The 21,889-nt window shown below is 36.7% G+C and overlaps 1 protein-coding gene across 10 annotated transcripts in view; it reads left to right on the top strand.

The window, feature by feature from the left end:
- The window catches only part of ARB2A (ARB2 cotranscriptional regulator A), a 500,239-nt gene that overhangs the window by 2,354 nt on the left and 475,996 nt on the right, over nt 1-21,889 (top strand). The window lies entirely within an intron of this gene.

Below are 21,889 nucleotides of genomic sequence, written 5' to 3'. Positions count from 1 at the left end.
GAAACTTCATACCTATTAAACACTCACACCTCGTTTTCTGTTACCTTCAGCCCCTGACAACTGCCAGTTTACTTTCTGCCTCTATGAATTTGACTACTCTAGGTACCTCATATAAGTGGAATCATGCACTATTTGACCTTTTGTGACTGGCTTATTTCACTTAGTATAATGTCTCCAAGGTTCATCCATGTTGTAGCATGTGTCAGAATGTTCTTTTTAAGGTGAAATACAATTATCCATTGTGTGCATATGCTGTTAATACATTTTGTTTATCCATTCATTCATCCATGGATGCTTGGGTTGTTTCCATCCTTTGGTTATTGTGAATAATGCTGCTATGAACATGAGAGTACAAATATCTGTTCAGTTCTCTGCTTTCCTTTCTTTTCGATATCTCTCCAGAAGGGAAATTGCTAGATCACATGGAAATTTTACATGTATATATGTCTATATGTATACTTTTTTTTCGAGGAATTGACACACTGTTTTCCACAGCAGCCACCTCATTTTACATTCCCACCAGCAATGCAAAGGAGTCCAATTTCTCCACATCCTCACCAACATTTCTCCACATCCTCACCAACATTTCTCCACATCCTTGCCAAATACATTTTTTGTTTTTTTGATAATAGCGATCCGGATGGGTGTAAAGTAGTATCTCTCTGTGGTTTTAATTTGCACTTCCCTAATGATTGGTGATGTTAAGCATCTTTTCATGTCCTTTTTGACCACTGGTATATATTTTTGGAGTTCTATGAATTTATTTTAAGATATGATTTAATAAAAATTTTTGGAGATTTATTTGGTGGAGTTTTTAAGGGTTAAGAAGGCAGCCACCATGACTTTTATTGCATTTTAACTCTTTAATCCTATAATTGTAAAAACTCTCAATTTGTCTGTTGACCAGGTATCTGTAGTAACTCTGAACTTAGAAATAAAAAAAAAAAACATACACCATCTTCTATAATAATAAATGAAACTTTTGGTTCAAATTGCCATGAAAACAGTTCAGAAAGCCAAAGACTATCCTGGCCTGTTTTGATTTTTTTTTTCTTTTTAATTAGAAGAAAAGGAGTATATTAAATGGCTGACTGTGCCTGTGTAGTAGATGTCTTTCGTTTTGTAGCTGAGAAGAGCAGGGACCAGAAGAGCCAAACAGGATGAAGAAACAGAAAAGATGTGTTCTGGTTCCTGCTGAGAAGAGCAGGGACCAGAAGAGCCAAAAAATGATGAAGAAACAGAAAAGATGTGTTAGATATCAGTGTAGCAGTTTGATTTCACTAGATGGAGAGTGGCAAAGATCAGTAATAGTGATGGATCATGAGCCCCAGAACTGACAGCAGAGGAGAGGGGACCCAGCATCAAAATGAAAAAAAGTAATATAGCTCTACAGATTGGCATGGGGTGGAGGGTAGAATGAGGGAGTGCAAATCGCCAGCTTCATCTCAGCGTGTGGTTCTGAATTGAGACAGTTGGCCCTGAGTAATCCAGTAAGATCTACTGTATATCAAATAATGTATGTTAGTCCATATAGCTCAACAGTGAGTGTTTGGAAGGTGTGCACTGTATACATTTCTATAGGAATAAGCGAAGTTGTTCAGATCATGTGCCATATAATTTCTATTCATAATGAGTTCAATTGAGTAATTTGAGTGTATAATTTAACAATGTCCAAAACTGTAAAAAATTTTTTAAATATAATCTGTTAAGAAGGAAGGGCATTTTTAATAATCCAGGATGTCCAATTGCCTATAAGTTCAAGGTAACGACGTCTTTTTTTTTTTTTTTTAACTATTGAATGTTTTGTACACTGTCATAATTTATTAGATACTCTTGGGGGTGCTACATTGAGCTATTTCAGTTATAAAGCTCATTTAAATCAATTACTTTGCTTTAGTTTAATGAATGAAAAATTGTATCACAATTTTACTTATAACTCCTTGGCAAATTAAAATTGATTAATTTACTACAGATGAGATGGCAGATGACTGACTTACTCAAGGTTTCACAACTAAGTTACAGAGAAATTAGAGACAGAAGTGCTATGCTGCTTTCTCTAATATTGTTTGTTGTCTCCATTTGGAGGAAATGATCTCTTTTGTAATATACATAATTGAGATAATTTTTGCTTCAGAGAAAATAACACTGTGAAGACCATCAAAGCAAAGCATTACTGTATATTTCCATTTCTTCATGTCAGATTATTTATGTTTTACTTGGAAATTGCTAAGAGAGTAGATTTTATTTCATTTTTAAATTTTTATTCCTTTCCAACTTTTATTTTAGTTCAGGGGGTACATGTGCAGTGACCCGATAGGTAGTTTTTCAGTTCTCATCCTCTTCCCAACCTCCACCCTGAAGTAGACCCCACTGTGTACTGTTTCCTTCTTTGTCCATGTATACTTAATGTTTAGCTCTCATGTATAAGAGAGAACATGTGTTTTTTTTTTTTCTGCATTGATTCACATAGGATAATGTGAAGCTCCATCCATGTTGCTGTAAAGGACATGATTTTATTCTTTTTTTATGGCTGTGTGGTGTTCCATGGTGTATATGTGCCACATTTTCTTTGTTCAGTCCACTATTGATAGGTATGTAGGTTGATTCCATGTCTTTGCTGTTTTGAATAGTGCTGCAATGAACATATGTGTACATGTTGTCTTTTTATTAGAATGATTTATATTTCTTTGGGTATGTACCCAGGAATGGGATTGTTGAGTTGAATGGCAGTTCTTTCTGTTTGAGGTTCTTTAGAAATTTCCAAACTGCTTTCCACAGTGGCTGAAATTTACATTCCCCCCACCACTGTATAAGCATTCACTTTTCTCCACAACCTCATCAGCAGCTGTTATTTTTTGACTTTTTAATAATAGCCATTCCAACTGTTGTGAGATGGTTCTTATTTTGGTTTTGATTTGCATTTGTCTAAAGCTCAGTGATGTTGAGCATTTTTTCATATGCTTGTTGTCCATTTGTATATCTTGTTTTGAGAATTGTCTGTTCATGTCCTTTGCCCATTTTTTATGGGTTTTTTTGCTTGTTAATTTGTTTAAGTTCCTTATAGATCCTGGCTATGGGACCTTTGTGGGATGCATAGTTTGTGAATGTTTTCTCCCATTCTGTAGGTTGTCTGTTTACTGTGTTGATAGTTTCTTTTGCTGAGTAGAGTCTCTTTAGTTTAATTAGGTCTTTCTTTTCAATTTTTGTTTTTGTTGCAGTTGCTTTTGGAGTCTTCATATGAAATCTTTGCCAGGTCCTAGATTCAGAATGGTATTGCCTAGATTTTCTTTTAGAGTTTTTATAGTTTTAGGCTTTACATGTAAGTCTTTAATCCATCTTGAATGGATTTTTGTGTATGGTAAAAGGAAAGGGTTCAGTTTCAATCTTCTGCATATGGCTAGGCAGTTATCCCAGCACTCTTTACTGAATAGGGAGTCCTTTTCCCATTGCTTATTGTTGACTTTGTTAAAGATCAGATGGTTTTAGGTGTGTGGCTTTACTTCTGGGTTCTCTATTCTGCTCCATTGTTTTATGTGTGTTTTTTTTTTTTTTTTCCAGTACCATGCTGTTTTGGTTACTGTAGCCTGGTAGTATAGTTTGAAGTCAGATAGTGTGATGCCTGTGGCTTTTTTCTTTTCGCTTAGGATTGTTTTGGGTATTCAGGCTGTTTTTCAGTTCCATATGAATGTTAGATATTTTTTCTAGTTCTGTGAAAAATGTCATTGGTAGCTTGATAGGAGTAGCATTGAATCTGTAAATTGCTTTGAGCAGCATGGCCATTTTAATAATATTGATTCTTCCTATCCATGAGTAAGGATATCTTTCCATTTGTGTTGTTTCTGATTTCTTCAGCAACATTTTGTAATTCTCATTGTAGAGATCTTTCACCTCCCTGTTGAGCTGTATTCCTAGATATTTTATTTCTTTTGTGGCTATTGTGAATGGGATTACATTCTTGATTTGGCGCTCAGCTTGGACGTTATTGCTGAAATGCTACTGATTTTTTTGACATTGATTTTGTATCCTGAAACTTTGTAGAAGTTGTTTATCAGATCTAGGAACCATTGGGTAGAGAGCATGGGGTTTTATAAGTATAGAATCATCATCAGTGAACAGAGATAGTATGACTTCCTTTTAATTTGGATGCCTTTCATTTGTTTCTCTTGCCTAATTGCTTTGGCTGAAATTTCCAGTACTGTGTTGAATAGTTGTGGTGAGAGTGGGCATGCTTGTCTTGTTCCGGTTTTCAAGGGAAATGCCTCCAGCTTTTGCCTATTTAGTATGATGTTCGCTGTGGGTTTGTCATAACTGGCTCTTTTTATTTAAGGTATGTTCCTTCAATGTCTAGTTTGTTGAAAATTTTTAACACGAAGTGATGTTAAATTTTATCGAAAGCCTTTTCTGCATCTGTTGAGATGATCATATGGTTTTTGTTTTTAGTTTTGTTTATGTGTTGAATCATATTTACTGATTTACATATGTTGACCCAACCTTGTATAACAGGAATAAAGCCATTTTGATCATGGTAGATTAGGTTTTTGATGTGCTGCGGTTTTGGTGTGCTAGTGTTTGTTGAGGATTTTTACATCTATATTCATCAGGGATATTGGTCTAAAGTTTTCTTTTTTTTGTTGTGTTTCTACAAAGTTATGGTATCAGAATGATGCTAGCTTCATAGAATGATTTGATAAGGAGTCCCCTCTCATTTTTTGGAATAGTTTATTAGTAGGGTTGGTTTCAGCTCTTCTTTATATGTCGGGTGGAATTTGGCTGTCAATCTGTCTTTTCCAGGGCTTCTTCTGGGTGTAGGCTTTTTATTACTGAATCAATTTTGAAATTCACTATTGGTATGTTCAGGGTTTCAATTTCCTTCTGATTCAAACTTGGGAGGTTGTATGTTTTGAGGAACTTATCCATTTTCTCTAAGATTTCTAGTTTGTGTAGGTAGAGGTGTTCATAACAGTCTCCAAGAGTTTTTTTTTTTTTTTTTTTTTTTCTGTGGGGTCAGTTGTAATGTTCACTTTGTCATTTCTGATTGTGTTTATTTGGACTTCTTTCCTTTTTTCTTTATTTGTCTAGCTAGTGGTCTGTCAATCTTATTTATTCTTTCAGAGAACCACATTTTGGTTTCATTGACTTTTTGTATCATTTTTCATGTCTTAGTTTTGTTCAGTTCAGCTCTGATTTTGGTTTTTTCTTCTGCTAGCTTTGGGGTTAGTTTACTTTTGTTTTTTTCGGTTGCTCTAGGTGTGATTTTAGGTTGTTAATTTGAGATCTTTCTAACTACTTGATGTAGGTGTTTAGTGCTATAAACTTTCCTTTGAAGACTGCTTTAGCTCTGTCTCAGAGAATCTGGTATGTCATTTCTTTGTTTTCATTAGTTTCAAAAAATTTATCGAATTCTGTCTTAATTTCATTGTTTACCCAAAGTCATTCAGGAACAGATTGTTTAATTTCCACATAATTATATGATTTTGAGAGATCTATTCTTGTACTGTGGTTGAGAGTGTGGTATAATTTCAGTTTTTTTTTTTTTTTTTGAATCTGTTGAGAATTCCTTTATGGCTGAGTGTGTGGTCAATATTACAGTATGTGTCATGTGCAGATAAGAAGAATGTATATTCTGTTGTAGTTGAGTGCAGTGTTCTGTAGATATCTGTTAGGGCCATTTGGTCAAATGTTAAGTTTAGGTCCTGAATATCTTTGTTAGTTTTGTGCCTTGATGGTCTGTCTAGTACTGTCAGTGGGTGTCAAGGTGAGGTCTTCCACTATTATTGTGTGGTTATCTAAGTCCCTTTGTAGGTCTCTAAGAACTTATTTTATCAATCTGGGTGCTCCAATGTTTGATGCATGTATATTTAGGGTAGTTAAAGTTTTCGTGTTGAATTGAACCCTTTATCATTATTTAATGCCCTTCTTAGTCTTTTTTGATTATTGTTGCTTTCAAGTCTGTTTTATCTCAAATTAAAAGAGCAATCTGTCTCTTTTTTCTTTTCTGTTTGCTTGCTAGATTTTTCTCTATCCCTTACTCTGAGTCTGTGGGTGTCATTGCCTGTGAGAGGGGTCTGTTGAAGGTAGTATGTAGTTAGGTCTTGTTTCTTTATTCAAATTGCCACTCTGTGTCTTTTAAGTGGTGTAGTTAGTCCATTTACATTCAGTCAGTATTGATATGTGAAAATTTGATCCTGTTATGCTGTTAGCTGCTTGTTATGTAGACTTAATTGTGTAGTTGCTTTATGGTGTCAATGGTCTGTGTACTTTAGTGTGTTTGTTTTTGTGGTGGCCAGTAATGGCTTTCATTTTCATATTTAGTGCTTCCATAAGGACCTCTTATAAGGCAGGTCTGGTGGTAGTGAATTCCCTTAGTATTTGCTTATCTGAAAAGGATTTTATTTCTCTTTTACTTATGAAGCATAGTTTGGCTGGATATGAAATTCTTGATTAGAATTTCCTTTCTTTAAGAATGCTGAATAAAGATCCCCAATCTTTTCTGGCTTGTAGGATTTCTGCTGAAAGGTCAGCTGTTAGCCTGATGGGGTTCCCTTTGTAGGTGACCTCTCCCTTCTTTTTAGCTCCCTTTAAGATTTTTTCTTTCACTTTGACCATGGAGAATCTGATGACTATTTGTCTTCAGCATGGTTGTCTTGAATAGCATCTTACAGGGGTTCTCTGCAGTTTCTGAATTTGAATGTCTACCTCCCCAGTGAGGTTAGGGAAATTTTCATAATTTTTAATTATGTTTTCTAAGTTGCTTTCTCATGTCTCTCTCTTTCAGGGATGCCAATGTGTCATATGTTTGGTCTGTTTACATAATCCCATATATTTTGGAGATTTTGTTCATTCTTTTTATTCGTTTGCCTTTATTTTTGTCTGATTGAGTTCATTCAAAGAATTGGTCTTTGAACTTTGAGATTCTTTCCTCAGTTTTGTCTATTCTTTTCTCAGCACTTCTGATTGTATTATGAAATTCTTTTAGTTTTTCAGCTCTATCAGATCAGTTTGGTTCCTTCTTAAAATGACTATTTCATCTTTAAGTTCTTGTATTATTTTATTGGATTCCTTAGATTCCTTGGATTGGGTTTCAGCTTTCTCCTGAATCTTGATGATTCTCCTTGCCATCCAGATTCTGAATTCTATGTTTATAATTTCAGCCTGGTTAAGAACCATTCTTAGGCAGGTGGTGCAGTCATTTGGAGGTAGGAAGACACTCTGACTTTTTTTTTTCTTTGGAATTATTAATATTATTTCATATGATATAACAAAGCTAATTTTCAGGAGGAAAGTTTCATTTTGTAATTATTCATTATTTACACTATGATGGGGAGGGCTTTAGTATTCTTTTTTTTTTCCTGCTTATTCCTTTTTTTAAAAAATTATTTTAGGTTTGGGGATACGTGTGTAGGTTTGCTACATAGATAACATGTGTCACAGGGTTTGTTGTACATATTATTACATCACCCAGGTATCAAGCTCAGTACCCAATAGTCATCTTTTCTGCTAATTGCCCTCCTCCTCACCTCCCTCTCTTAAGTAGACCCCAGTGTCTGTTGTTCCTTTCTTTATGTTCATGAGTTCTCATCATTTAGCTCCCACTTATAAGTGAGAACATGCAGTATTTGTTTTTCAGTTACTGTGTTAGTTTGCTAAGGATGATAGCCTCCAGCTTCATCCATGTTCTTGCAGAAGACATGATCTCATTTTTTATGGCTGCGTAATATTCCATGGTGTGTATGTACCATATTTTCTTTATCCAGTCTGTCATTGATGGGCATTTAGGTTGATTCCATGTCTTTACTGTTGTGAACAGTACTGCAGTGAACATTCACCTGCCTGTGTCATTATGGTAGATATTCTTCCTCTGAGTGTATACCCAGTGATGGTATTGCAGCTTCAAATGGTAGCCCTGCTTTTAGTTATTTGAGGAAACGCTATACTGCTTTCCACAATGGTAGAACAAATTTACACTCCCACTGACAATGTATCAGGGTCTCCACAACTTCTCTGGCATCTGTTATTTTTTGACTTTTTAATAATAGCCATTCTGACTGGTGTGAGATGGTATCTCATTGTGGTTTTGATTTGCATTTCTCTAATGATCAGTGATATTGAGCTTTTTTTCATATGCTTCTTGGCCACATGTATGTCTTTTAAGAAGTATCTGTTCATGTCTTTTGTTTACTTTTTCATGGGGTTGTTTGTTTTTCTCTTACAACATTGTTTAAGTTCCTTGTGGATGCTGGACTTTCTCCTGAATCTCCATTTTTGCCAACTATGCATCTGATTAAGACAGATTTTTTTTCCCATTCTGTAGGTTGTCTGTTTACTCTGTTGATAGTTTCTTTTGCTGTGCAGAAGCTCTTAAATTTAATTAGATCCCATTTGTCAGTTTTTGCTTTTGTTGCGATTGCTTTTGGTGTCTTTGTCAGGAATTCTTTGCCCGTTCCTAGGTCCAGGATGGTATTGCCTAGGTTGTTTTCCAGGGGTTTTATAGTTTTGGGTTTTACATTTAAGTCTTTAATCCATTTGAGTTTATTCTTTTATGTGGTATAAGGAAGGGGTCCAGATTCAATCTTCTGCATATAGCTTGCCAGTTATCTCAGCACCATTTTTTGAATAGGGAGTCTTTTCCCCTTGGCTTATTTTTGTCAGCTTTGTCAAAGATTAGATGGTCATAGATGTGTGGCCTTATTTGTGGGCTCTCTATTCTATTCTACTGGTCTACATGCTTGTTTTTGTACTCGTACTATGCTGTTTTGGTCCCTGTAGCCTTGTAGTATGGTTTGAAGTCAGGTAACATGATACCTCCAGCTTTGTTCTTTTTGCTTAATATTGTGTTGGCTATTTGAGCTCTTTTTTGGTTCCATAAAAATTTTTAAATAATTTTTTCTAGTTCTGTGAAGAATGCCTTTGGTAGTTTGATAGGAATAGCATTGAATCTATAAATTGCTTTGGGCAGTATAGCCATTTTAATGATGTTGATTCTTCCTTTCCACCAGCATGGGATGTTTTTCCATTTATTTGCGTGTCATCTCTGATTTCTTTCAGCAGTGTCTTGTAACTCTCATTGTAGAGTTCTTTCACCTCCCTGATTAACTGTATTCCTAGGTATTTGTGTGTGTGTGGCAGTTTTGAATGGGATGGCCATTCTGATTTGGCTCTCAGTTTGGTTGTTGTCAGTCTGTAGGAATGCTAGTGATTTTTGTACATTGATTTTGTATCCTGCAACTTTGCTGAAGTTGTTTATCAGCTGAAGGAGCTTTTGGGCTCAGACTATGGGGTTTTCTAGATATAGAATCATGTCATCTGCAAATAGGTGATTTGATTTCCTCTCTTCCTATTTGGATGCCCTTTATTTCTTCCTCTTGCCTGATTGCTCTGGCTAGGACTTCCAATACTATGTTGAATAGATGTGGTGAGAGAGGGCATCCTTGTCTTGTGCCGGTTTTCAGGGGAATGCTTCCAGCTTTTGCCCATTTCATATAATGTTGGCTGTGGGTTTCTCATAGATATCTCTTATTTTGAGGTATGTTCCTTCAATACCTAGTTTATTGAGAATTTTTAACATGATGGGATGATGAATTTTATCAAAAGCCTATTCAGATAATCATATGGCTTTTGTCTTTAGTTCTGGTTATGTGATGAATCACATTCATTGATTTTCATATGTTGAACCAGCCTTGCATCCTGGGGATGAAGCCTCCTTTATCGTGGTGGATTAGCTTTTTGATGTGCTATTGGATTTGATTTGCACGTATTTTGTTGAGGATTTTTGCATCAATGTTCATCAAAGATATTGGCCTGAAGTTTTCTTTTTTTGCTGTTTCTCTGTCAGATTTTAGATCAAGGTGGTGCTGGCCCCATAGAATGAGTTGGGGAGAAGTCCTTCCTCCTCAATTTTTTGGAATAGTTTCTGTAGGAATGGTACCAGGTCTTTTTTGTACATCTGGTAGAATTTGGCTGTGTCTCCATCAGGTCCTGGGCTTTTTTTGGTTGGTAGGCTATTTATTAGTGATTCAATTTTGGAGCTCGTTAATGGTCTGTTCAGGGAATCTGTGTCTTTTTGGCTGCGTCTTGGGAGGGTGCATGTGTCCAGGAATATATCCATCACACCTAGGTTTTCTAGTTTGTTTGCGTAGAGGTGTTCATAGTAGTTTCTGATGGTTGTTTTTGTTTCTGTGGGGTCAGTAGTAACATTCCCTTAGTAACTGCTAATTGTGTTTATTTGGATCTTCTCTTTTTTCTTCTTAATTAGCCTAGCTAGTGGCCTATTTTATTATTTTTTTCAAAAAATCGACTCCTTAATTTGTTGACCTTTTGAATGGTTTTTTGTGTTTTGATTTCCTTCAGTTCAGTTCTAATTTTTGTTATTGCGTGTCTTCTAGCTTTGCGGTTGATTTGCTCTTGTTTCTCTCATTCTTTCAGTTGTGAAGTTAGGTTGTTAATTTGGGATGTTTCTAGTTTTTTGATGTGGACATTTAATGCTTTGATTTTCCATTTTAACATTGCTTTAGCCATGTCCCAGTGATTCTGGTATGTTCTATCTTCTCATTATTTTCAAGGAACTTCTTGATTTCTGCCTTAATTTGATTATTTACCCAAAAGTCATTTGGGAGCATGTTGTTTAATTTTATGTATTTGTATGGTTTTGAGCGATTTTCATTGTGTTGACTTACGTTTTTATTGCGCTGTGGTCCAAGAGACACTCTGACTTTTTGAGTTGCCATGGTCCTTCCACTGGTTCTTCATCTTTGTGACCTGATGTTCCTTTAATCTTTGTTGTGGCTGTCCTTTGGATGGGCCTTTTTGCTTTTATACTCCTTGATGCCTTTGAGGGTTTGACTGTTCTTTAAGTTGGTTTCAGTCAGCTGTCTTCGTTTCTGGATGATTTCAGGGGACCAAGGTTCAGCTCAGCACTCCTGGGCTGCATGCTCTAACCCTGAAGGGTTGTGTTCAGGCTCACAGCTTTGTTCTCTGGCCCCTTGAGGTTAAGCACCTGCTGTGCTGGAGGAGTTGAGGTGTTCCCAGTTCACTGGTAGCAACACTCATGGAGGGTGCTGACAAAAGCCCTTCATTAGGCCAGTGGCAGAGGGATCTGTGTTCATGTGTGTGTGTACCAGCAGTGGGGCGGGGCGGTGGCGGGGGAGGGCTTTATGTCAAAGCAGTGGAGGGAGGTTGTGGGCATATGCATTCTGGCAAAGCAGTGGGGGGAGGCTGTGGGCGGTTGTGTGCTGATGGGGGCCTGCATTAATCTGTTTTCATGCTGCTGATAAAGACATACCTGAGACTGGGCAATTTACTAAAGAAAGAGGTTTAATGGTCTTACAGTTACATATGGCTGGGGAGGCCTCACAATAATGGTGGAAGGCAAGGAGAAGCAAGTCATGTCTTACATGGATGGCAGCAGGCAAAGAGAGAGATTGTGTGGGGAAACTCCCATTTTTAAAACCATCAGATCTTGTGAGACTTATTCACTGTCATGAGAACAGCATGGGAAAGACATGCTCCCATGATTCAATTACCTCCCACCAGGTCCCTTCCACAACACATGGGAATTCAAGATGAGATTTGGGTGGGGACATAGCCAAACCATATCAGAGCCCATCTGCAGAAGTTCTCTGATGGTTAGGTGACATCTGCTGGCTGATGAGCTGTGGCGGTGGCCATTGGGAAGTGCCCTTGTTGGGTATCTGAGACTATGCTGCAAGCTTATGTGGCTAGGCAGTGACTGGTAGAGGCTGGCAGATGGGGTGGGGATGCTCAGATAAGACTGGCTCTGTCCCCCAGGCAAGTTAGCCCTGTTCTGTCCAGGCCTGACAGTCAATATATGCTAAAGCCACATAGAGGAGCATGATGAGCTTTGGGGGATAGCTGTCCCTGGCTGTGCTCCAAAGTAGCCATTTCCACACCAAAGCCTCTGGGCTCTGCACAGGCTGGAGTCCTGTCTCTGCCACTTCTCCAAGCAGCTCTCCCTGCCAGCTCAAGTGTGCATGGGTGTCATTGAGTCTCCTGTAGCTAGGATTCTGGAGGTCCATGGTGAGCATAGGCCATTCCATGCCTGTTTAACTCACTCCTTCTCCAGGAGCCACTCAAGGCCAGAAATGAATCCTGGTGCTCGGCAACCCTGTGTTGAGTTCCCAGCTTCCTCCTCCTTCAGCCCAGGGTCTGTGTCCTTTCTCTGTTCACTCTCAATGCCTTCCTTCCAAAGATTTGCTTGAAATTTACTGATGATCTTGATGGTCTGTTCTCTCGATGGGAGAAGCTCTTCCTCCCTCCTTTTAGCTGGCCATCATGGCTCTTCTTTCTCTGTATATTTATTTAATCATGGTCTAGATTGATAATGTACCAAGCTTTGCTTTGCTTAGAAGTTAAAGAGGTGCTAACAAGACTAAGACTGTGGATTTGGGCCCTTGTAAGGCCCTTTAATGGCTCTTTATAGGGATGATTATAACCACCAGTGTAACTACTAACTACTTGGGATATAGCTAGTATTCCTGTTCCCCGCCAATCATATTGCCATCATATGTAATCAAGTATAAGAAAAGAGTAGAAAAGATACTTGTAGCTCAGGAGACACACTATTTGTATTAAAAAAGAACAATTCAGAGTAAATATCCAAGTTAATGAAGGCATACCAGTGATACCCCTTTCCTCTACAAAGCGTAGCTTAGTTTTACGTGCTTATATAAAATGTGGAGCAAGCTACAATTGTGACGAAGAGTATAACCTAAGATGAGGCAAGTAAAAAATGTGAAAAGATTGGTGGTTAGATTAGATGCTCTCTTGATTTGAATTACCCATTCTTCTTGATATCATCATTTTTGCCTGTACTATGGAAATGACTCTGGAATTAAGTAGTTTGGAATTTTGTTAATAATCTTGATCCATTTGGTTTAATACACTCTGATGTAATTGGAATACTTTGATTAAATGGTCATATCTGAGAATTGATGGGAAGAAAGGTCGGATCAGGCCGGTTGAGGATGTTGGGATAGAAAAGAAAGGGTTTCTTTCAGTAGGGATTGGCTGAACGGGAATAAGACTCTGGTCTCAGAAGAGATGGAGAGCGGGAGAGATAAATGAGCAGGGAAAAGCCTAAGGTCTAGATAAGGGAAAAAAACAGATTTTCAGTTATTCGAATCAGTAATAGATGTATACCTAGTGATAAGGCAATCTAGACTTCATATTTGAGGATATTACCTTCTGGTTGGGTGTCTACTATGAAGGTAAGACTTTGGTATAATGTTTTGTATTATGATAGATGGAAGTATGTATAGGATACTATGGGAGTGTCGTAAAGCTTTTCCTGGGGTTGGAGAAAATTATCCCTAAGTTGAGAACTTAAGGATGGATCATTTAAAATAAAGCAGAAAGACATTCTAGATAGAAGAAATAGCTGTTAGCAGTCTAATGTTTGTAAAAACTAAAAGGAATTTGCAATTACTAGAAGAAAAAATTTGATTGTAGTGAGAGATGGAGTTGAAGAAGGACATAGGAGCCATGTCATGGCTATGTGTGCGTGCATAAGATGTGGGTAGAGAAGGCTTGTATAGTTTGCTGAGGAGCTTGGACTTGCCTCTGTAAGCAGTAGGAACTATTAAATGGTTACTCTTATCTCCGATTTAGTAAAAACATAATCTTGCCCAAACAGAAGTCTGGCCTTTGCCCTCACTTTTACGGATGATAATGCCTTGGGCCACACTAATGGTATGATTGAGGATCAGGGCTGGCTGTGTCTATTACAGTCTTTGGGTGGGGGCTGCCCATGCCAGAAATACTAACTATGTGACTTAGGGTGGGGCTTTTGGTTAAGTGATATCAGTTAACCTGGAGGCTGACCTCAACCATGTGGGCAGTCAATTAGTCATTCATGCCTAAGTAACAGAGCCCCAAGGAAAACTGTGAACACTCTGTCTTCTGTGAGCCTTCCTAGTTGGCAATACTCTGTGCGTATCGTTAAACAGAAAGCAGGAGAATGACATGATCATGACGTCATGGGGAGAGGACAATGGCAGTTCCATGTTTGGTACCCTCCTAGTCTCTGTCTTATGTGCGCCTTTTCTTTGCTCCTGTTAATCTATATCCTTTCCCTGTAATAAACTGTAACTGTGAATATAATAGCTTTCAGTGAGTTCTGTGAGTCTTTCCAGCAAATTATTGAAACTGAGAATGGTTTTGGGAATACTCTGAACTTACAATTGTGTGAGAAGTGGGGTAGTTTCTTTTGTGGACTGTTCTGTCTGTCTCTGTAGGTGCAAAAAACCCTTTGCATCATCTTTCTCTGCTTCTTTCTTTCTCTAATTTGGGACAAAATTGGCCTTTCTATTTGAAAGCAGGGATAAACATACCACGTTGTTGAAGTAATGCATCTTCTAAGATGAGAGGATATTGGGGAAAATACCAAGACTATTATAATACGAATGTCCCTAAACATAATACAGTCCCCTGATACTTTCCTTTCTAATTGCTATTGACTGAATTATGCCCCTCCAATTTGTATATTGAAACCCTAACCCCAATATGATTGCATTTGGAATAAGCAAGTAATTAAGTTTAAATGAGGTCATAGGATGCGACCTTGGTCCCATAGGATTAGTGTCTTCATAAGAAGAGACACCAGAGAGGCCATTCTCCTGGTCACTTTCTCTTTACCATGTAAGGACATGGTGAGAAAGCAAAAATCTGCAAACCAGGAAAAGAGCCCTTATCAGAAACCAGCCAACCCTGCTGGACCTTGATGTAGGACTTCTAGCCTCAAGAGCTGTGAGAAAATAAATTTCTCTTGTTTAAGCAACCCAGTCTGTGCAGTTTTGTTATGGCAGCCTGAGTAGACTAATACAAATTGTGATACCATGAATTGGGATGTTGCTCTAAAAAATACCTAAAAATGTAAATGTGGCTTTGGAACTGGAAAATAGAGAGGGCCTGGAGAACAGAGTGTCAAACCAAAGGAGGTTATTCTCGAACCTTAATGATGGAGTAGAATTTGCCTTCCTAAGTTTGGCACTGGTTTGGGGCATCACCCTTTTCTTCCTTCTTTCTAATGTCTTTCTAATGTCTCCCTTTTGGAATGGGAATGTCTATTGTTTGCCTGTCCCACCGTTGTATTTTGGAAATACATAACTTGTCAGGTTTCACAGGTTTACAGCTGGAGAGGAATTTTGCCTTAGGGTGAATCATACCTCGTTCTTACCCATACCTAATTTAGATGATATTTAGATGAAACTTTGGACATTAGGCATTAGAGTTGATGGTGGAATCAGTTGAGAATTTTGGGGCTGTTGGGATGGAATGAATGCATTTTGCATGTGATAAGGACATGAATTTTGAGGAGGCCAGTGGCAGAATGATATTGACTGAATTGAATTTCCCCAAAATTTGTATGTTGAAGCCATAACCTACAGTGTAACTGTATTTGGAGTAAGGAAGTCATTAAGGTTAAATGAGGTCATAAGGGTGGGACCCTGATCCATTAGGATTACTGTCCTTATAAGAAGAGACACCAGAGAGCTCTCCCTTTCTCCAGTAAGAATGCAGTCTTCTGAAAGGCAGAAAGAGAGCCTTCACCAGAAACTGGTCCTTTTATATCTTTTTCTGGAACTTCTAGCCTCCAGACTGTAAGAAAACAAATTTCTGTTGTTTAACCCACCCTGTGTGTGGTATTTTGTATGGCCGCTCAAGCAGATTAATGTACTAATTGATAGCTAGTCTTTTTTGTTGTTGTTAACCAGCAGTTAGATTATTTGTGATCTAGTAGAGCACGGTTTCCTATATATTACTTTTAAAGTTGAGTCATCTGAAATTTTTAAAAAACTTGAAGAAATGTATCAGAAAGACCTCAATGAAGACTTTTAGATTATATATCTTAAATGACTGAGCAAACAACACAGGTATATAAAAGTAGAAGGAAAGATGAAATGAAAGGTTATAGAAAAATAATATACCTGTGTTCATGTTTTAAGAAGATGCAATACAGCTTTTCCCCCTATATTTAGAAAAGAGTTCAATTGAAAATATTTACCTTCTAAGAAGATTTATCACAGATTTAAAGAGCTGTGTCCTTTAGAACATTTTAAACAATGAATTTACCCATAACCTGCTACATTGAGGTATTTGTAGGGCTGTAGAGTTAAAGGATGTTTCAATTAGGTATAAAAAGCAAAGGAGCATCTAATAGAACTTAAACTATTAGATATATATTCATCCATAATTATGTGTGTATATATATTCCTACTGTTTTCTAGACATGGTGAAAGCATTTTGGTAGACATCTTTTTAGTTGAAAATAGAAAAATCTAGGACAGAATCCATATTTGAGGAACTAAGTATAATATTTGAATTATAAGCATTTAATTAAGTTTTTTACTTACAGAATTGAAATGGAATAACATTGTGGAAATTTACAGATAATATTTCGAGAAAATGTATAACAGAGAAAAATGAAAGACACAAGAATAAGACTTGGAGTTATGTGTTGGCAAGGAACATAATTACAAGTAGTGACATTAGAGTTAGTCCTAGATAGTCATGATATATCAGGAACCATGCTATCCAAACTTTGCTGTGGCACAGGAAGATACATCATGATTTTTAAATGTAGAAATCTCAAGCACAAGGATATATACATAGATGGTAAAGACCTAAGAGCAGAGGGAAATATCATATTTAGAAGTTTTATCATAGCTCACCGTAGCCTTGACCTCCCAGGCTCAAGCAATCCTGCTACCTCAGACTCCTGAGTAGTTGGGACCACAGGCATGTGCCACCACACCTGGCTAATTTTTTGTATTTTTTTTTTTTTTTTTGGAAAGACAAGGTTTTGCTTTGTTGGCCAGGGTGGTCAAACGATCCTCCTGCTTCACCCTCCCAAAATGCTGGGATTACAGGTGTGAGCCACTGCACCCCGCCTATTATTTTTCTAATGCCAAGTCCTTTGGAGAGGTGTTAGTACTTATGCCAGTATAAGAAAGTCATAGTTCAACTGTTGCAAAGTGGAGATAATCATGAAAGCTTGGTTTTGGAAAGTATTTTTGACCTGAGTCTACTTTCTGAAGGTTTACTATTTTCTTGGATCATTGGAGTCATATTTTTATTAATGGTATATCTGTTTTTGACCTAGATGTTGCTAAGCTGTATAGGAGAATATCAGTCAATTATACTCTCTATAATGTTACATAGAGTAGAGTTTACAAATTGGAGACCCCCAAACTAAGTGAGCCTCCACAATCTTAGATTTTTAAAAATTAGTTTCCATCTAATTTAAGTAAAAATTGGGCTTTTGATTTCTCCTGAAAAATACGAAGTTCCAGTCACACTGTGGCTCCATTCTGTATGGGAACAGTGTGGCAAGTTGGAACTCCCTTGAGATGAGCCATATGTTTTCCAGTTTGCTTCAGTTTCCACTCTTCATTCAGTATAAGCTATGACTTACAGGGCTTCACTGCCTATGAACAAAGTTGATTTCACTGGAGGCCATTTGAGCCTCTTCTCTCTGGCCTTGAAGCATTAATGATCTGTATCCTGTTCTTTCATGGTCTTTAACTACTTTCTTCAAGGTGGCCAATATGTTAAATCAGTTTGTGCTAAGTATTTGATAGGTGGTTGTGACTAGAATATTATTTATAGGTAACAACTCATTATTGTGAAACAGTGAGTGATTGTAATGGTGAAGTTTTATTTGTATTAGGAATACTGCAATAACTGCTAAGAACTTAGACATTTCAGTTTCATAATTGAAAACAAACTATTTAAAACAACCTTATTTATTCTGGATATATTTCCTCAACAAGAAACATGTATAATTACTTTTATCAAAACAAGCATATGTGTTTGTGTTTTTAACTATTTTAATTACAATATAAAGTTTCTGTCTTGCACGCCCACTTCCTTTCTCTTTCTCTCTTGAAATGACGAAAGACTTCAATCAGGTCAACCCTTAATAATGAACTGAATTACATAAGCTAATTTCTCACTATTTCTTTTTTAAATTCAAAGACATTAAAGCATTCCTATTTTGATAAATCCAAAGGAAGTGCCTTCTTTACATGGAAAATAAATTGTTACTGAATTGGAAAATTACTAGGCAATTTAGTGATGATAATTTTAGTGATGACATGGGACGCAAGGCTGGTTCAACATACACAAATCAATAAATGTAATCCATCACATACACAGAACCAATAACAAAAACCACATGTTATCTCAATAGATGCAGAAAAGGCCTTCGATAAAATTAAACACTGCTTCATGCTAAAAACTCTCAATAAACTAGGTATTGATGGAACATATCTCAAAATAATAAGAGTTATTTATGACAGACCCACAGCCAATATCATACTGAATGGGCAAAAGCTGGAAACATTCCCTTTGAAAACTGGCACAAGACAAGGATGCCCTCTCTCACCACTCCTAGTCAACATAGTGTTGGAAATTGTAGCCAGGGCAATCAGGCAAGAAAAATAAATAAAGCGTATTCAAATAGCAAGAGAGGAAGTCAAATTGTATCTGTTTGCAGATGATATGATTATATATTTAGAAAACCCCATCATCTCATCCCCAAATCTCCTTAAGCTGATAAGCAAGTTCAACAAAGTCTCAGGATACAAAATCAATGTGCAAAAATCACAAGCATTCTTATATACCAATAATAGACAGAGAGCCAAATCATGGTGAACTCCCATTCACAATTGCTACAAAGAGAATAAAATACCTAGGAATACAACTTACAAGGGATGTGAAGGACCTCTTCAAGGAGAACTACAAACCAGTGCTCAAGGAAATAAGAGAGGACACAAACAAATGGAAAAACATTCCATGCTCATGGATAGGAAGAATCAATACTGATTCATTTTTAAGAATTCATTTTCTGAGATTGCTTTCCTTATTCAGTTGAATATCTTGTTAGATGAATATTTATTCCAGAGTTTTTCTTTATGTTTTAGTTCTTGCTTTTTCCTCTGGATTGCTCTTATTCAGAACTGACTGAAAGTTTTGTTGGTTCATTGATTAAATCATAGTAGGATTCTTGAGTTTAAGAAGTCAGCTCCAAAATAATGATTGTGTAAATAGTCATTTTGAAAGGGAAAGAATGGATTTTGCCATGTTTGGAATTATTTCAGAACTTTCCAGAAGCCTGGCATCTATTGTATAGTATATAACCACTATTACAATAGAGACCAGAATTGTGAAAGAGCTCCTTTCTATTCCCTTTCAGTTCTGTGATTTTGTGTTTGGAATCTTCATTTAAACTTACTTTATTAGAATATGTTTGTATACTTAGTTATCTGCAAAAGGTAAGCACTGGAGGCTTACAGCTTACTCTGGGATCCCTCTGGAGTGTGTGTGTGTGTGTGTGTGTGTGTGTGTATAAATGGTTTTAAACCAATAGTTATTAAAATGTATGAGTATTTTTAGTAAAAACAAAACCCCTTAACCACATCGAGAGCAATGCCACAGGTTTTTAAAAAGCTGTCCAAATTTGTCGATATCCAGATTTCAGGTATTTATTTAAAGACAAAATAGTACCTGCGGTCTTCTAGCAAACTGAGTGGATAATATTTCAAAGGAACAAAAATAAAGACATTTAAAGTTAAGCATAGGCCTTTAAACATATTCTTAGACTAAGCGATAGTGCTAGTTCTTTGTCAGTCCAGGCAGCTTTATAATTTTCTCACTGCTGATTTGTGTACCAATAAAGGACACTTGAAACAACATCTGTTTTTCAGTGAAAGGAAGTTTAACTCTCATGCAGAAAAAGCAGTATTTTCAGCATTTGTCACTTAAACAAATAAAAATGAGTTTAACAAAATGTTATGTTCAGACAAAGCACCAAATAAATGTTTTATGCTTGTTTTATTCTTATTCTAACATCAAGTCCTCCCTCCAGTGGCTGCTGTTACAGCATTTTCCTTTTTCACCTTATTTTGGAAAAACAAGGAAAATCATTATTTTTTCTTGGAATTGAAGTCCATTTTTACATCATGTTGAAAGACTGAGAGATAACCATCTGTGGGAAACTTTCTTTTATAATTGAATGAACCCATCCTTTAGCAACCAAAGGGACAGATTATTCTGAATTGAATTCTCAGCCTTCATTTTTCGTTTGCAAGGTGCTTATAACTGCCCCTTAGCCCAGCATTTTAAAAAATTTAATTTCTTATACATCTTCAAAGGCTGATTTTACTTATTATACTTAGTAGTGGAAATATGCCAAAGAAAAATGCTTAAATGACACTTGAGATTTTCAAAAGGGCTTAGTTGTATTTTATTTTATTTTACATTTTATTACTTTTTCGAGACAGGGTCTTGCTCCGTTGCCCAGGCTGGAGCACAGTGGCATGATCATGGCTCAGTGTAACGTCAAACTCCTGATATTTGCTGCCTCACCCTCCCAAGTAGCTGGGACTACAAGCACATGCCAATGCATCTGGCTAATTTTTAAATTTTTTGTAGAGATACTGTCTTGCTATGTTGCCAGGGCTGGTCTTGAACTCCTGGCCTCAAGCAATCCTCCCGCCTTGGCCTCCCAAGGTGCTGGGGTTATAGGTGTGAGCCACTGTGCCTGGCCCAATAGTTGCATTTTAAAATACTTTATTATAAGATGTAGGGCATTATTATTTTTTAAGTCAAGTTTTAAACAATATTTATAGTTTGTCTTTTGTAATAGCGGATGTAAAAGTTTCTGAGGTAATAAATTTTTATTCAAAATACCAGTTCCGTTTCAAAACAGGCAAGGAATCAATTGGGTTTTAGTAACAATATGTTATTGATATATAGCTGCTCTGAGGTTTACTCAGTACCTGTTTATCCTTTTTTAGAATAACTGCTTCTATCAGTTTTACTCATCAGCAGAACCTCCAACTTTCTCACTAAATAGATGGAACGGGACTGTCAGCATTATCCCTAAGAAATATGTCCCAAAGAACAAATTATAAAAGGCAATGCCACTAAAATTGTAGTATAGTCATGAGTCACTTAATGTTGGGGATATTTTCTGAGAAATGTGTTGTTAGGTGATTTCATTGTTGTGCGAACAGCATAGAGTGTACTTACACACACCTAGATGTTATAGTCTATTACACACCTGGGCTACATATGGTATATATTGCTCCAAGGCTCCAAACCTATATGACATGTTACTATGCTGAATACCATAGGCAATGGTAACACAATGGAGTTTGTTTATTTAAACATATATAAACATAGAAAAGGTACAGTAAAAATATAGTATGAAATATTTTTAAAAAAGGAGCACCTTTATAGACCACTTACCATGAATGGAGCTTGCAGGCCTGGAAGTTGCTCTGAGTGAGTGAGTAAGTGAGTGGTGAGTGAATGTGAAGGCCTAGGACATTACTGTATACTACTGTAGACTTTACAAACACTGTACACTTAGGCTACACAAAATATATACAACTAGTTTTATTCAGTAATAAACTAGCTTACTGTAACTTTTTTACTTTACAGTACACTTAGGCTACACGAAATATATACAACTAGTTTTATTCAATAATAAACTAGCTTACTGTAACTTTTTTACTTTTATAAATTTTAAAATTAAATTATTTTTAAGAGATGGGATTTTATTCTGCTGCCCAGGTGGAGTGCAGTGGGTGATCATAGCTCACTGCAGATTCAAACTCTTGGGCTCAAGCCATCCTCCTGCCTTAGCCCCCCGAGTAGGTGGGATTACAAAGCGTGTCACCATGCCACATCAACTTTTTGACTTTTTTGTAATAATACTTAGCTTAAAACACATATTGTTCAGCTGTACAAAAGTATTTTCTTTCTTTATATCCTTATTCTATAAGCTTTTTTCTATTTTCAAAGTTTATTTTTAAAACATTTTTGCCAAAAATGAAGACACAAACATACACATTAACCCAGGCCTACA

The sequence above is a fragment of the Pongo pygmaeus genome, chromosome 4, assembly GCF_028885625.2.
Source record: "Pongo pygmaeus isolate AG05252 chromosome 4, NHGRI_mPonPyg2-v2.0_pri, whole genome shotgun sequence".
Classification (NCBI taxonomy): Eukaryota; Metazoa; Chordata; class Mammalia; order Primates; family Hominidae; genus Pongo; species Pongo pygmaeus.
Note: the sequence above shows the minus strand (reverse complement) of the source record. Positions and strands in the feature narration are given on the sequence as shown.